This window comes from Festucalex cinctus, chromosome 9, assembly GCF_051991245.1.
Source record: "Festucalex cinctus isolate MCC-2025b chromosome 9, RoL_Fcin_1.0, whole genome shotgun sequence".
In the NCBI taxonomy this organism is placed as follows: Eukaryota; Metazoa; Chordata; class Actinopteri; order Syngnathiformes; family Syngnathidae; genus Festucalex; species Festucalex cinctus.
The window spans coordinates 13,493,678-13,510,096 of record NC_135419.1 but is presented as its reverse complement, the minus strand read 5'-3'; the positions used below and the strand labels follow the sequence as shown (position 1 = coordinate 13,510,096).

Genomic DNA, 16,419 nt, shown 5'->3' with positions numbered 1-16,419 from the left:
AATTCATTCTGGAAATATTAACTTTTCACTGCTTAAAATTGTTTAATGAGTCAAATATCCCGTTAAAGTGTGCAGTTACATTAAATCAATCTCTGGCTCTTAGTATGGACGCATGCTCCATAAAAGAAATCCATATTTGTTTCAAAGTTTCAAGAGGCATCTAGTAAAGCAGAGCCACCACCTCTGTGCTAGATTAAGTTCTTCAGATGTAATGATTAGTGAGGGCCTGTGTTTATTTGTTTTGAAACCGGCATTTTGGCTCTTGATAGAATCACGGTTGGGTTACGTCTCCGGAGGCAACTCAGCAACTCACGCTCATCAAAAGAGCGGGTTTTGTCCAACGATCTATAAACCCGTACCGCCACTTACCGTGAAATACGTGCCGGATTACTTCGGAGAAAGAGCAAAATCAATGAGGAACAATGTCTCCCAATTTACAGCGTGATCATGGTGCATTATGTTGTATATCATAAGCCTGTGGTGTACAAGTAGGAGCTGTTGCGGAGCGGCTCGCGTTTTAGGATGAGCTTGGAATTCCTTGGTGGGGTTCTTGGTTTTCTTATCAATAACTCTGTCAGAGGCTGCCAGAAGATTTGGTAGCTCTGGATGCCCACAGCTATAAATCTGGGCCAAGGGTTGTGTGGGATGCTCAGATAAATGTTGGCCATTGTTTCATCGCAACACTGTTTGTCTTTACTTTCCTCTTCTACTCGGGATTTAGAACACGACTGTCCTTGGTCGTCTCTCCGCAACGGCGGCTCTGGATTGGGTTGGAATCAGCCCTGTCGCCCCAAGATTACACGAATATCCTCCATTCAGACCACTGTGCATGCTCGACTGTTTTGTTGGCAATTTATCTCTAGCGGGATTTCGTTTTCGCGTGGGTATGGGCGTCTGTCTTGGATTAAAAGGGAAACTGAGGATCCGTATTCAACCCCATTTGATGAGTTAGTTCACAACACTGAGCATATTTTGCACTGACGTTCAGGACGTTTGAATTTGACTCGAAACCTTAACATATGATGAGGCTCTTTATTATGGGTGTGCAGCAAAGCATCAATGTGAAGGAAAAGTGGGCCACAGAGGCACAAAAACACAATTATCCCCCAGGAAATATGTCACATTTCCAGCGCCTTTTGTGATAAGGTTCCCTTAGTCGAGCCTCCGAACGTCGCCTTTCAAAAACGCACTGTGGGGAATATAGGCAACGATATGGCTTATTAGGTCACTTCTGGATTGCTTGTTACGCACTGATCATGGATCTGCTGGGTAAATCGTATGGGTATCATTAGAATCAACCCGGAGGAGACCGAAGAGTGCCGAATGTATTTGCTGGTTAATGACTTTGCTTCCGGTGCTTTTAAGAGAATAGTCGAGTTCGGTTGCTTTTGTCTCTGCAAAAGAAGAACCAAACCGGAAAATCCAGCGTATAATACACACCCGTGTATAATATGCCCCCTTCCAAAATCACCCTTAAATTTTATATGGACAAAAAATGTGCCTTGTTCTCTGGACTTTATGGTAAATATCTGACATCGTCATCAAGTTTTAAAAATGCAAGCTTAGTATTATGTTAATATTCTTGAAGAAATAACAGCAAACATCCCATTAGTTAACATATTGCTGGGCGCCAGGCAACCAAAAGGCTCCACCAGTAATTGTCACTGTTTGTTTTGGAGTTGAGGGTTGTATAGAGTTTGAAATGTGTGTGCAGCAGGTTTCGACTGCAATGATTAAAGAGAATAAAAGATTAGAATGCCCGCAAATTCTGGGCTGTCAGAAAATGTTGAATCATTTAGTGTGCTCCAACATGGCGACGAGATCGGGCTCAATCAAAATCCCCACAAGTAGAAAACTCAAACGTCTTCTGTAGTATCTGTTGTTTTTTCTTTGTACTAAATATGCAGTAAAGCTAAAGCTGTCCTGAGAATGAATAAAACAAACGTGCAATATTTTGTTTGGGCTGTCTTTTTTTTCCCAGTGCTGAGCTAACTTGAAGCAAAGCTTTTTCCAACCAAATCACTTTCCTCTTGTTTTGTTTCAAACTCATCTCTTTTTGTCCCTGCTCTCGATCCTCTCTGATCCGCTCTCCTTCCCTGCCACTCTCGCAGAACCGTTTCTATCCCGACCGTATCATTTTGCTCTTCAGATTCAGGACTGAGCTGCCCACCACCATTATGTCATTCAACACCTGTACTTATGGGAGCAGCTCAAACTCACAGAGGGCCCAAAAGCCCCCGAAAGAGCTCAAACCCTCGAGTCGATCTTGCCAAATTCACCTTCGGGTTGTAATCCCTCAAGAGACACAACAATAGTACACGAGACACTTGCCAAGTTTGACTAGGCTCAAGGTGAAAAAAAATGTCACGTGTTTTCGAGTACGTTCCTACACAATGACGACATTCTGCATATCTGATACGATTACAGCTTTTGCAGCAATTCTTGTGGCCGGTTTTTGCAAAAGCGCTCAAATCTTTGCGACTTAAAGGATCAGTTAAGTGCCTCCGGGATCCCGTCAGTCTTACGAGTTCGCCCACCTTGCTCAAACTCTTGAAAAAGTCAACTTCCCCAAGCCGCCGCAAGGCTCATCAAACTGTCAGGCTGTACTTTTACTCAAACCATTGTCATCGTGACCTACAGCTACCAATTCATCAGAGCTGCCATCTTGGGAGAGGAAGCCACAAGGCTATTTCTGTAATGACCCAGATTTCCAGGTGAATTGGGATCTGTATCAATGTAATGAGCCGCAGCGAACAGAACGTATTAGGTCAAATAAACTATTCCGTGTGGATTCGGGCTCTTAATTTGCTCTGTGGCAGACAAAGAAAATGAAATTCAGAATATAGATTTCAGCAGTACATAATGTTTTCATAACACAAACAATAAGTCATTTTCACTGAAGCTGTTTGTACAGAGCATGTAGAGTAAAGTTACGATTGCGAAGCATGGGGTGGAATGTAGACAGATTGTCTCTAAGGCTTGATAGTGGAATGCTATCAGGAAGCTATCATCAGGACTGCAGAGATATAAATAGAACACTGTGAGGAAGAGGAGGAGGTCTACGTTGTAAGCACTAGAATAAACCAATCCCAAAGCAGGTATACTATTAAGGTGGAGGGTTTACAGTGTCATTAGGGGGCATTTAAGAAGCCTCCGCACTGTAAAACATGGTACCATTAGGAGAATAGTCAATCAACCGCTTCCTCGAGCATTTCTCTTCATGTTACCTTCGACCAAAATAACACAACGGGCATCACAGATCTTATCATCGTTGCTCAAGCAATTCCTTGTCTCTAACTAGTGCATGATGTTGCCATAATGCGATGTTTTGGTGGACTTGGAGCCAGAATTGTAATTACTCGATTAATCGACAAGTAATTGAATCTCACATTTTAGTAATCAAGTAATCGTTTGGAGCCATCGTTGAACTTAAAATGGTCAAAATGTTCTGATTTCATCCTCTCAACTGTAATTAATCACTGATTTCTGTTGTCGTTTGTGTTTAATGAAAATAAGACATTTTCAAACATCTGTTTTTACGTTGGAAAACAATGACCCAACCGGTTACTGAATCAGTGTCAACAAGATTGGTGAGTACAACCGCAATCTCCTTTTTTTTTTTAAATCACTAATCAATGCAAAATAAACAACGATCAGCAGCTTTTTAAAGATAATTTCTTTGTTGAAGAAAAAAAAAAACATCTTAAGGTCAGTTGTAAATATTTGGCATTACCGTATTTTCCGCACTATAAGGCGCACCTAAAAGCCTTCAATTTTTTCAAAAGCTGACCATGCGCCTTATAATCCAGTGTGCCTTATATATGGATCAATATTGAGCCGCAACAGGTCTCGCTGTCAAGACGCTATCGGTGACCCTGCACGATCGGTGACGCGCATGCGCAGAAGATCCCGCCATCTTGGATCGCTAGCTAATACTAATACTTTACGTCAGAGAAAATAATAAAACAGCTGTTTATTCATTTTGGGAGTGACTGGAGTTGTCAGAAAGCTGGTTTGTAATCTATTAATAAAGTCTGACTGACCTATCTGACTGTTTTGTTGATATTCCCTTTAGCGCAACACCATCTAATGGATGCATAACGTAACCCCAGCCTCTACAGTAGCGCCTTATATATGGAAAAAGTTGTAAAATATGTCACTCATTGAAGGTGTGCCTTATAATGCAGTGCGCCTTATATATGGTTCAATATTGAGCCGCAACAGGTCTCGCTGTCAAGACGCTATCGGTGACCCTGTACGATCGGTGACACGCATGCGCAGAAGATCCCCTTCTTGGATCGCTAGCTAATACTAATACTTTACCTCAGAGAAAATAATAAAACAGCTGTTTATTCATTTTGGGAGTGACTGGAGTTGTCAGAAAGCTGGTTTGTAATCTATTAATAAAGTCTGACTGACCTATCTCACTGTTTTGTTGACATTCACTTTAGCGCAACACCATCTAATGGATGCATAACGTAACCCCAGCCTCTACTGTAGCGCCTTATATATGGAAAAAGTTTTAAAATAGTCACTCATTGAAGGTGTGCCTTATAATGCAGTGCGCCTTATATATGGAAAAAGTTTTAAAATATGTCATTCATTGCCTTATAGTGTGGAAAATACGGTAGTTATTTTTTGGATTATAATTACCAGTCGGCAAAATCTGTTAAATGATAATTACCTGGTATCATGTTCTTTTAGTGCGGTCTCCAGTATCAAAAGGTGAAACATTAATTTTGTTTGTTGTACTCAAGTAATTTATGTGACTCTGTCCTCATTAAGTTGGGTCCGCGCTTTTAATTCTGCCGCGTCTGTCGATGTCCATGGGGGAGGTAAGTGCCATTACAGCCGGAGAAACTTTTGTTGCCTTGTTGTGTTTTATTTCCCAGTGTATTTGACTATTTTATATATTCCTGTTTCATTAAATTTGTGTAAGGGCATGACATATCACTACAGTTTTGTTTTCTGCTGACTTTGTCAGGTACTGAGGCACATATAAAAGTCGAACTCTGAAGCAATCCAGGTGTGCAGCGTCAAGCCCCGCCATTCACACAGGGACAAAAAAATATAAAAATAATCAAACTTGGGAACTAAAAGTTGTGTTTTTAATCTCTGAATGGTGTCAGTATACGTGTCGCATAAGAGAGCGAAGGTGAGCTGTAGCGAAGAGATGTTAAACCCCCTCAGACCTGTCCTCAGTATTACATGAAGGAATATGGCCTGTAAAATTTATACACGGCTCTACGTTGACATTACACTCGATTGCGATCGGTCTGACGGACAGCAGAGAACATTTAAGGTTAAACAAACCTGTGAATGACTCGGTGCTGTGTAAACTGCAGGTCCTTTTATGTGAGGCAACAATGATTGAGCTGTCACACTCGCGTGCTTTTATAGCACACATATATTTTTATTTGTTCGGCAGGTTCTCCCAGTGGCCAAAGAATAAAAAAAACAACAAGAAAAGTACTAAAGTAAAGCACTTCTGTTAACTACCGCTTACAACAAGTCCACATTTTTGCCAAGACGTATATTTGCAAGTGAAATACTGATATGGAGCGTTTACTTCCACTTAATAATATGGAGTGATTGCATATTGACAAAAGGTACATGCTGCTGTCTAATGAAACAAACACCTTGAAAAACAACAAAAGCAACACATTCTTGTTTGATAAGAGTGGTGGACAGTAAGAATGGAGTTTTAGAGTTCTATATTGAACTTTGTACATGAAATAAACACAAATGATCTCAAAGGGAGGTGTTGGTAAAGAAAATTTGTGTTTACTGCTGCAAATTTGTTGACAAAATTCCACATTATTCAGAACAGCATTTTCCTTACTGTTGTTGGATTGAGAAAAGTAAAATAGTACATAGTTCGACATTAGCAATGGCATCGGATCGTTACCTTAACGTATCACATATGATTTCATAAATAAATATAATGAACACAATCAACACAGTTTGCTATTTTAATGTTTAACATTTTGAGTTTTATCCACTTGATCAAATATCAGATTTTTTTTACCGCGCCACACACATTTTTTTCCAGGTCAAATCCTCCTAAAAGCAGGGTTTCCCCCAGTGCTTTATAAGCCTGGCGACCCCCCCATAGAATATTAGTCGCCGACGGAACGAACATTAAATCTTTCTCGCTGGACATGGTTCTAATTCTCCCCACAAAACCCCCACCACTATTGACGTATATGATTTGTCGAATATCGTCATCCCTCCCCCCCTTATTATATCCAATATATTGAATATTCAGATGGATTTTACACAGCATAAAACTCTATAACATGCAAACAATTGGAATAAAATTTTCTTAAAGGCTTAAATAATGCATGAAATAATTATTGACATTTATCGTACAGGGCCAGTTCCGGTTTTAGCAAGGCTGCCACAAAATGACTCCACCCCAAAATGTTGTGTGCTGAGAGGTAGGATCCCAAACGCAAACACAAATAAGTCTTTATCTATTTCTTCACATTGAGAGGCAGAAACTAAGTGAGCGGTACACAGGAACAGTTGAGCAATAATCCGGCAAAACACACACAATTCTCAGACCCTTAAATAGACAGTCAATCAATTTCATTGGTTGTGGCTAGACATGTGAGTACTAGCACTGACATGGAATTCTCTGATTGGCTGTTGACTCCGTAATTACAGATAGTTCCTGACATCAACAAACATCATATAGCATAAAAGATCCTTGACATCATATAGTCCAGACATCATATAGCCTAAAACTAGTTGAAACTAGATGCTGTTCCATCAATACCAAAACAGACACGTCATGAACTCTACTCAAACTTAACCCAGGCGTGACCCCAGACATGAGACCAGACCCAAACATTACTCCTGCATGACTCGAATCATGACACAAAAGGCTTAATGGAGGACCCTGATGGTAAATACAATAAAGTGCATGTCATTCAAGAAAAGTTACATTTTTATGCTAGTCCACCACTGGCGATGAAGCGAGAGTGTGTCTATTAATCTCTGGCACTACTATAGCCATTTCCCCACTCCTCATCAGTGGCACCATGTGCTCTATGAGATTTAAAATATTTAAATCTGTAATCTGTCAGCATTACGAGGTTAACACACACCCGCGCGACCGGTGTCCTATCTGTCACCACGCTTCGCAACTTCGCACGGCCACACATGCATCACCGGGACCCGACGTCGCCTTTTGTAGCTCTGGCTGGATATGACACTCCTGCTAGTTTGTGTCATTTCTCAACAGCAGCGCCGACATGCTGCTTGGACCCCAGAGAAAAATTAGGGGGGGGGGGGAAAGCGTGCAACTGGAAAGAAAAAGGAAGAAAAGAAGTGCGGCAATGCGGCGAGAGAGGAAGAAGCCGCTAATTGTTTCCCAAGTGTGTGTGACCCAGTGACTCCAGGGGAGCCTTTTCCTTGTTCGCTTACTACGAGTAAACCGACATTCATTATTGATTGGGTAGCACAGAATCATCGTTTTACACATCGTGGTTGTTTTGTCAGCTTAGTGATGCTGTATTAAAGCCTCGCTAATATACCCGCTATCCTTGATGTCCGAGACTTGTGAGAAACTCACAGCAAGGAATAAATACATTGAAAGGGATAACATGGCCCGTATATGAATATTAGGTTGACGGAAGACACTCCAACGTGGTCCATTTAGCCAGCTCCATGTCATGTCTTCATTGGACAGGCTTTTACTAAGCTTCTTAAGAGCCAGCCCCAGGGGATCTATGGAAGGATGGAGGTACGGACTCGGGCCTTATCTCCAACAATTTATCCCATGAATTAGACGGGCTCCGGCCTCTGTGTCCTGCCAGTTCCACACAATACTCGGCCCGTGTTAAGAAAATGAATGAGATCGGAAGGGGGCTTAACGATCGCGCAGTAGGATAAGAATTTGGTGAATTGACAGAGGATATAGGAACGCGCCGTCACATTAAGTTTGACCTCCACGGTTGCGTTCATGTGCATCATTTTAATAGTGGATTTGCTGTCACTTGTCGGCATTTTCAGGCTGGATTTAGTGGAACAAATCAGAATTGGAATAACGAGGATTAAGAAGAGGGTGTTCAAAACAAACGGACAGGGTGTCACCTCTGGCAGATACAAGGTCTTTATTTCAGTGACACAAAACAAAAGTATTACAGAACAAAAGGAGGCTATTTAGCAGAGGTGGGCATATTCCAACATTTTTTCCTGTCATCGTCAGTCTGTAATTTTTCTCTTATTTTGTGGTCATGAATGTCTTAACTCATTCACTTGCAGCCATTTTCACTGAATCAACTCCCTTCCCTCCCAGCTATTTTACTGGATTTTGATTGATTTTGCAAGGTCCACAGAATATTGTGTTCTACTGGTATAAAAACATGAAACCTACCCAAAAAATGATTAGAGTCTATTCTTTCATCCGGAAATATATTTGTATCTGTTTCTGTTTTGCATCAATTAGCATTAGGATATAGCTAAGTTTCATTAATATTCACATTCCTGGTGAAAACTGTCAAAAACAGCTTGTTGCAACATGGCTTTTACTCTTCTGCCAACTGCTGGCCGGTTTTTGTAATCACTACTAGGGGTGTGAATTGCCTAGTACCTGACGATTCGATTCGTATCACGATTCATGATTCGATTCGATACCGATTAATCCCGATACGAATTTATAAGTTGATTGTTGCGATTTTTATTTTTTATTTTTTACTCAAATTTTGAAAATACTAACCAGTTAACTTGTACATGCACACTGTAAGATTTGTTTGAAAATGTATTATTTATTGATCTGAGACTTCAGTCATAACTGTGAGCCACTGTATTTAACAAACAGGTTGTAATCTGTTTCATATTTGAACAGCTTTGAAATAAAATATCAAGGCTTAATGTTCCATTAATTAATATAACATTTTTCCATGATTAAGGTGTGAATCCTAACCCTAAGTAAGACATTTTGTTGAATATTTTTCCATCAAAAATTGACTTTTAAAAATCGATTCGGACACCTATTGAATCGATTTGAGAATTGCGCGATGTAATGTCGCGATATATTGCCGAATCGATTTTTTTAACACCCCTAATAACTACCATTGCTTTAAGCCACCTCTTCATGTCAGAAGCTGCATCAAAGCCTTCTGTATGCTCTTGCATAACAACAAGCATAAAAAAAAAATTGTGTCAGTATATTTTTGGGAGTGAAGGACAACATATTTAAGAACTGGACTATACAGTCTAGCTTAGTCATGAGTCATAGTCAGTGTACACATTTTGTTAGTGGTTCAAGTCTGGGTAAGACAACAATCCCGTTGGTCAATAAGTCATTGGATTGAAACTCCTTCACTAATATTCATATTCAACTCATGGAATCCTCTACCACATGCTGAGTAACTGATTAATTAATTGGTCAAGCGGGGAGTTACAAGACTTTCCAGATTTTACCATCAGATTTATTCCTGTATGCCATTATATATATATATATATATATATATATATATATATATATATATATATATATATATATATATATATATATATATATATATATATATATAAAAGATCTGACTTATGAATAAAAACTCTGCAGCGTGCCAGTTTAGGATTGTGTAAAGGCTTTCCTTCTGTTGCTGTCATGTTTGTCTTTCAGCGCTGCATCACATAAAGAGCATGTGATGCATTTTTTAAATCTCAAAAAGGAAAAACAATCAAAAATAGCTCCTCAGTGGTGGTGCATATCTTATTACATACCCAATCTTAACTCAGCAGGACACACAAGTTGTTGTTTTTTTTCTGTGTAAATTGTCTGATTTTTTTTTTTTTTTTTTTGTAAGTAAATATATGATAACTTCTGGCCAAAAGCGAGTGCCGGCATACTGCATGACATCTGTTTTGTAGTTAGATGTAGAACAGGCGAGGTCCAAAATAATATTTACTAAGCAGACACTAGTCGTTGGCAGGGAAAACCTGTTAGTCAGGGGAGATGTTTTTGGGCCATGAACAATGTAAAATATCTGTTAAATGTTATGTGGAGCAGATTTGATGCCTATTTTTGTTCCCAAGACCATTTTGCTAATACAAAGTGTCTTTTTGCTGCTACTTCCCATTTTACTAACAAATGACACACAATTACCTTTAGGCTGGATGAAATAATATATATATATATTTTTTTAGAAACAATCACAATGCAGAGATGTAAACTATTCTGATGGAAATTAATAGATTTCAATAATCAATTATTAAATAAGAAAATGCAAACTATAAAATACGGTGACATTTATCTCGAGTCGTCTGTGGCTTGAAGGTAAGTAACTGCATCATACATCAGTGGCGTCAAATTAGGCGGAATGTCTCTGCTGAGTTCCAGATTTCGGTCTTGCATTCACGTTTATGCTAAATAGAGGTGACTCGCATGAAAACCACTTTGTGTGGAAAAACAAGCAAATGTGAAGCTAAGAAATGGGAAAGCAATCATAGCCATTGTCCAAACACTGGTCAGAACCAATATAATCATTTGAAATTTGCTGAAAAGAGAGCGAAAAAAAACAAAAAAAAAACGTAGTGAGACAAGTTGCCAAGGTAGACAACAGAAAAAACAGCAGCTTAGAGAAACATTGCGAGAGCTGTAAAGAAGACCCAAAACAATTGTCAGTGACATCAGTAACAATTTCCAGAGTCCAGGACTGAAGGAGTTACCCCGGGTTTTCACTGGATGCGGTTGCGGTGCGGTTGCGGTGCGGTGCGTCTTGACTGCGTGCTCCGGACGGGTCAATTTTTTGGTCAATCCACACCGGCTCCGCACAGCTGCGGTCCGGCAGCTCCGTCGCCGCCCACTTCCCAACGTGTCTCGCGGGACCGCGCGCGCGCGATCATGTGGCATTTCACAACGACAAACATACAGAAAGTCTGTGCTCAACAGAGAAGCAGAAAGAGAGGTGGACTTCTTTTGATTTAACCTTTTCTTCCTCTTCTGCTATGAGATTCCATGCAGCATCCTTTTTTTGGTTGTCCTTATAAAAAGGATGTGCCGTGTCATATATTATTTTGTGGTTTTCCACCTCCAATATAAACCTCTCCTCGTCCATGTTCGCTGGTGTCTAAACCGTGAATGAGCACATGGCCCGGCGACGCCCACGTCACGTTTTGCTGAAAAGCTTGCGAAATAGGAGCTGGCGAGTGCTTTATTCTGAAAGGTAACCGGAAATTTACTTTGAAACTGCGTCGGTCTTCCTGTCCCGCTCGATGTGTTTTGTGCTAGCTTGCCATTTGCCGGAGGCCTACCGCTGCGGCGTCCGGCAAAAATAGAAAATAGGCTATCCTTGCGGAAGGGCTGCGGCACGCCGCAGCTGAGACGCAGTCGACACGCAACGCACCCGCAAGCGGTGTAAACTGCACCATTCGAATGAATGGAATCTAATTGCTTGCGTCGCCGGACCGCACCGCAACCGCACCGCAACCGCATCCGGTGAAAACCCGGGGTTACAATCAACTGTTGACAAAAATACAGAAAGAACACCTGAAGTTGTGAATCACTCGTAAGCAAGGCTGCGACTTGACTTATAAAACAGACTCGCTAATAGTCAATTAAGGTTTAAAACATGATGGCAACAACAAAGGAAATTCAAAAGTCAATATATAGTCTGACAACTAAAGGAAGGACGCATTCACACTGATATGACGGTCCCTCATACAGCAAAAAATGACCCAAAACACACAAGAAAACAGTCCATCGTGGGTGCAGCGAAAGGTTCCTGACGCGCCAAGTCAATCCCCAGACCTAAAACCTATAGAGCACTCAAATTACCTGACCAATATTCTATATTTTGAACAAAAGTTCAAAATGTCTTGCCAACTGTATGTGACAAAAAAAATAAACAACCGTTACTTTCGCCATGCTCTCATGATTAAAATTAAAAATGTTACTGTTCCAATACTTTCGGAGGGGAGTGTAATTTTTCATTTCACTTCCATTACATTGTGTTACATTTTATGTAAGGCGTTCCAAAAGAATAACTTCTGCAAAGGTGTAGCACAAACATCAGTCGGACATATTTCCGGTCAGAAGTATGCATTTGGGAAATTATTCATTTCCTCTGCAGCATCTTCAAGACAACATGTCAAACAGAATGAAGAATATTGGAAAACAAAAATAACCTTGCACCCCCGCCGTCTCCCTCACAGATCTGCACGACAGCATACACACAAACACACAACATGCACACAATCGTCCTTCCCACACAAGCAGATTGGGGAGCAATAATGCGATGAAAGTGAAACGCAAGTGCAGCAGTCCGGAGAGCGATAGTGGCTCAGCCGTGTCACATCAGGCCCAGACAAACTGCTCAGGTAAGAATGAGGCCCGGCTGACCTTTGCGGCACACTGAGGCTCATTGGGTTTTTTCCTCGCGGAGATTCGCGTCAACAAGTGGCGCACTTTGAACTGCACTTGAAACGTCATTCGAGGACTCAGGAGCGGAATCGCACGCGCGGCTGTCGGGGATCACACGTCGGCCGCTCGTTGATAGCACGGGGCCTTCCAGTCCACTGGAGGACAATCTGTCTGGAAAATGAACACAATCGGCGGACTCTGTCCCTGGCATTTATTCGACAGAGATTGCCTTGTTTGCGGTAAATGAAGCTTATGTGATTTTTGACAATGCAAAGTCAAAGGATGTAAAATGGGCAATGCAGAAAATACTTGTAGCTCTATTGCAGACCTAACCTTGCTCTCGCAAGATGGATTCTCTTTGTGAGTACACAAACTACGGAGAATAAATCTTGTACCGCTCTCGCAGGTAACCGCTGTTCCGAACTGCTGGTGGTTCGGACCAATCACAGAGCGACATTGTGTTTGGGGGCGGGATATGCAATTGTGATGAAACCAGGAAGCCAGGGTCAACACCGGCGCTAACAAACAAACCTAACATGGACGAATGGGAGCTGCAATTAACTCATTTTCTCCCAAAGACGTATAAATGCGTTCTATGTTAAATATTACCAGTGTCCCAAAGACGTATTTATACGTTTGTTTGTTTTTTTGATGCATCCCTACAGAAGGCTTTGATGCAGCTTCTGAACTGAAGATAATGGTTGAAGCAATGATAGTAATTACCAGACCCCCCCCCCCCCCCCCCCCCCTCCCTTCAGCAGGGAGCGAAGGGGTTTGCATCAGTGAAAATGGCTGGGAGTGAATTAGTTAATTCTGTTCTCGCAGAATTTCTCACCGTTTCCTTGTTGAACAGCGAGAGGCGCTTCGTGCATTTATACCTGATAAGACGTCCGTCCTTTCCCCCCTTCGGCAAGAACGAAGACAACATTTTCACGCATGGCCGCGATTGGTTAAAACAAACAAAACGTGTAGAATGACGCAACGTCCAATCAGCTCGAATTATTGTAAAGAATGTCCCGCCTTTTCCGACCAAATTACGGTGGAGAGTATAAGAGGAAGTATTTCTATTCAAGGATCAAATAAAGCTATGAGAACAGTCTTTGATTCTAAATATACTTTCTATTTGATGATTTTACATTAATTCCGAGATTTTATTCAAGTAAATATCTGTTACAAGCTTTGAAGAAGTATAAGTAGAAGTACAACGTGATTCATCGCGATTAATTACAGAAAATTTGCGCGATTAATTGCGATTAATTACAGAATACTAGTTTGATTATTATTATTTGTTTAGCCAAACTTCTTAGGATGTCTCAACTCAATGTCAGATTTGTTTTGTCTAAAGTGTCACTAGTGTGGTATCCGATCTGCAGCCCCTACGAGTACCCGATACCTTAAGATAATACCTTGTATCGGTAGTCACCTATATGAACACAATTTCATGGCACCTCCAAAGTCAAACATAAGTTCAAAACAGCCTGAAGCAACAGCAAGATAATAGAAGATTAGAACTTAGTGTGACAAAGCAAAAAATAAGCAGGTGTTAGTAAAGGTTTTGTCATGTATGTCCACAGGTTTAGGTGGATGCTGTCAAAAAATCAAAATAATAAATAAATAAATGTTTGAAGCTGTTTTATGTTGTTAAAACATTTTTTTACTCAAAATTTTAATATAAATACCAATCAACTATACTCTAACATTAATAGCTGACAAATAAAATGGTCAAATGCCAATGCACAGTAATGAAAATATCGAGTAGGGCCTCACTTGTTTTGCTCATTCGAACTAAATCACAATGACAAAGAGCATTTGACATTTTCACTGTCTCGTTTCCGGTTTGGAACCCATTACTCACAGCTACATTATTTGAGTGTGTGCCATGGCTTCTGCATTCTGAGCTTGTTGTGTCCAGCCTTCTCCGGCAGTCGGAAAGTAGACAGACATATGCAGCCTGCAGCATCACACTGCCTTTAAACTTGCATCAGCTTCTTCTTCTTCTTCCTCCAGTCTATTCTCAGCAACATGCACCTTTTTTTTTGTAACTTAAGATTTGCAAAAAAGTGAATAATTTAAGACGAGCCACAGACTGGGCATCCATCTATCAGAGGATTCAAGTGATGAGCATGGAAATAACATCGATTCTCCCACATTGATCAAATAAATATATTAATCCCATGCAGCTCACAGGGGAAGATTATCCCTAAATAACAGATCCCACATGCATTTAAATAGGCATGTGAATTGAGCAGGCTATTTATGTAGCAACAAACACAACGTGACATATTAAAGCCGATTATAATGTTTAGTGTACAAAACAAATGCTTTGTGGAAATTGACACGACCCCGAAATGAAATGGCGTGATTTTAGCCGCCTATTTGAACTTCTGTGCTTCTTTCATGTGGCTGCAGTCATTTTTTTTTTAAGTGTGGGAGCTTGTGCGTCACTCCTCCATCACGCACACGCATTGTGTCTTTTTCAAAGTAACAAGTGTTCGCAATGGGAACAATTAGCGCAAAGCATGCGTAAATCCCGACACGCAGCACTATTTAGCGGACGTCGTGCGTCAGTGGGGGTAAAACAGAAAAGAAAAAAAAAAGATAAAGAGGACTGCCTGCATCCTACGTTGGGGCAGCGCGTTCCAACCCAAGAATGAACCGAGCGTTGCAAAAACATCACTTCGGCTCTTTTTTCCCCCTCCCACAAAAAAATAAAGACACACAGTGCACACGCTGCTCATTCTTGAGTGTCATGCAATATCTCACCTGCACAATCCAGATGTAAATCCCCCCATAACCGTGCGTCTGCCTTTGCAATAAAGAAATGTAAAAAAAAATAATTACGTGGGTATACTCCAAATCTCCAAAATGGCCCTTTTGAAAAAATTCTTTGAGAAAGAAGACTCCAGTGCAGCAAGTCTCATTCCGTTCTCCCCACTGTCATTTCCAAAAAAGGTGTCTCCATGCAGCGCGCGAGTTGTTTCCAGCGGGAAAGCTCCCCCTTCTCCTCAGTCTGCCCGCCTCTGGAGTGGATGCTCTTTCGCCTCAACTCGAGGCTGGCGAGAACGCGCGGCGCGACCCCGCTGCCTTCTCCCTCACGAGCGCCAATTGGAGCCGGAGAGGAGAGGAGAGGGAGAGTTACTAGGTAACCAAGGGCACACGCAGCATACACAGGGAAGAGCGCAGCAGTTCCATGTGCGCTCACTTTCTCTTTCCAAATATTTATTATTGTGCACACTGCATATGATTCCTGTTCTTTGTTATTTCGCCCATATTTTTAACGTGTATCTCCTTCCACAAAACTCATCCGATTGACATAATTCCAGTATCAACACATTTAAGAAATTCACACCATTAAGTTATTATTTTTATCATCCCCCAAATTATGTTTTCCCACAATTTCACATTTTTCACCCAATGCAATTCATCCACAATAGCGCATTCAGCAGATTCACATTTGTCAATCAAAATTAAATGCTCATTAATTTCATCTTGAGATTGATTTTCAACGCTGCAGAATTCTACATCATTCTTATTTGAAACTAGACTAAGTGCAATTTCTGGAGAAATTGCGTGGGAATGCTGAAAGCTGAATGCTAAGATTTGAATGCATGTGGAATGCTTATAAAGTTTTTAATTGAGAGATAAATTATGAAATTATAACCTCCTGGTTACCGGACAATGCACTTTAAAAACTGTGCCACTGAGCATTATCAGACACCTGATATGATGATAAGTTATATGTATGGAAGTGGGCGTGGAAAGTGGAAAGTTGATATTAAATGTGAAATTGTGCAAATAGTGTAAGTAATGTGGAATCAGAAGATATATACCCCGGGAGGCATGAATTTTTGAAGCTAGATGAAATCTGAACAGTTTAATTGGAAGTATTAAGTGGGAGTTGTTACGCGGCAAAAAAGTGAGGAGAATAAAAATCACAATAACATATGTCCCAAAATAATTCAATTTCTTTAAATATATTCTACATGGCTTCATGTTTCAATATTCCACATCATTTCACATTTCAATATTCTATATCATTTCAC

General features: G+C 40.7%; 1 protein-coding gene across 2 annotated transcripts in view; it reads right to left on the bottom strand.

The window, feature by feature from the left end:
• Positions 1 to 15,456, bottom strand: part of nlgn3a (neuroligin 3a) — a 179,447-nt gene extending 163,991 nt beyond the window's left edge. For both annotated transcript variants that reach the window (XM_077531982.1, XM_077531983.1), the window contains exon 1: positions 15,140 to 15,456. The gene's annotated coding sequence lies outside the window, so the exon portion shown is untranslated. The remainder of the gene's footprint in view (positions 1 to 15,139) is intronic.
• Positions 15,457 to 16,419: the final 963 nt, after the last annotated feature.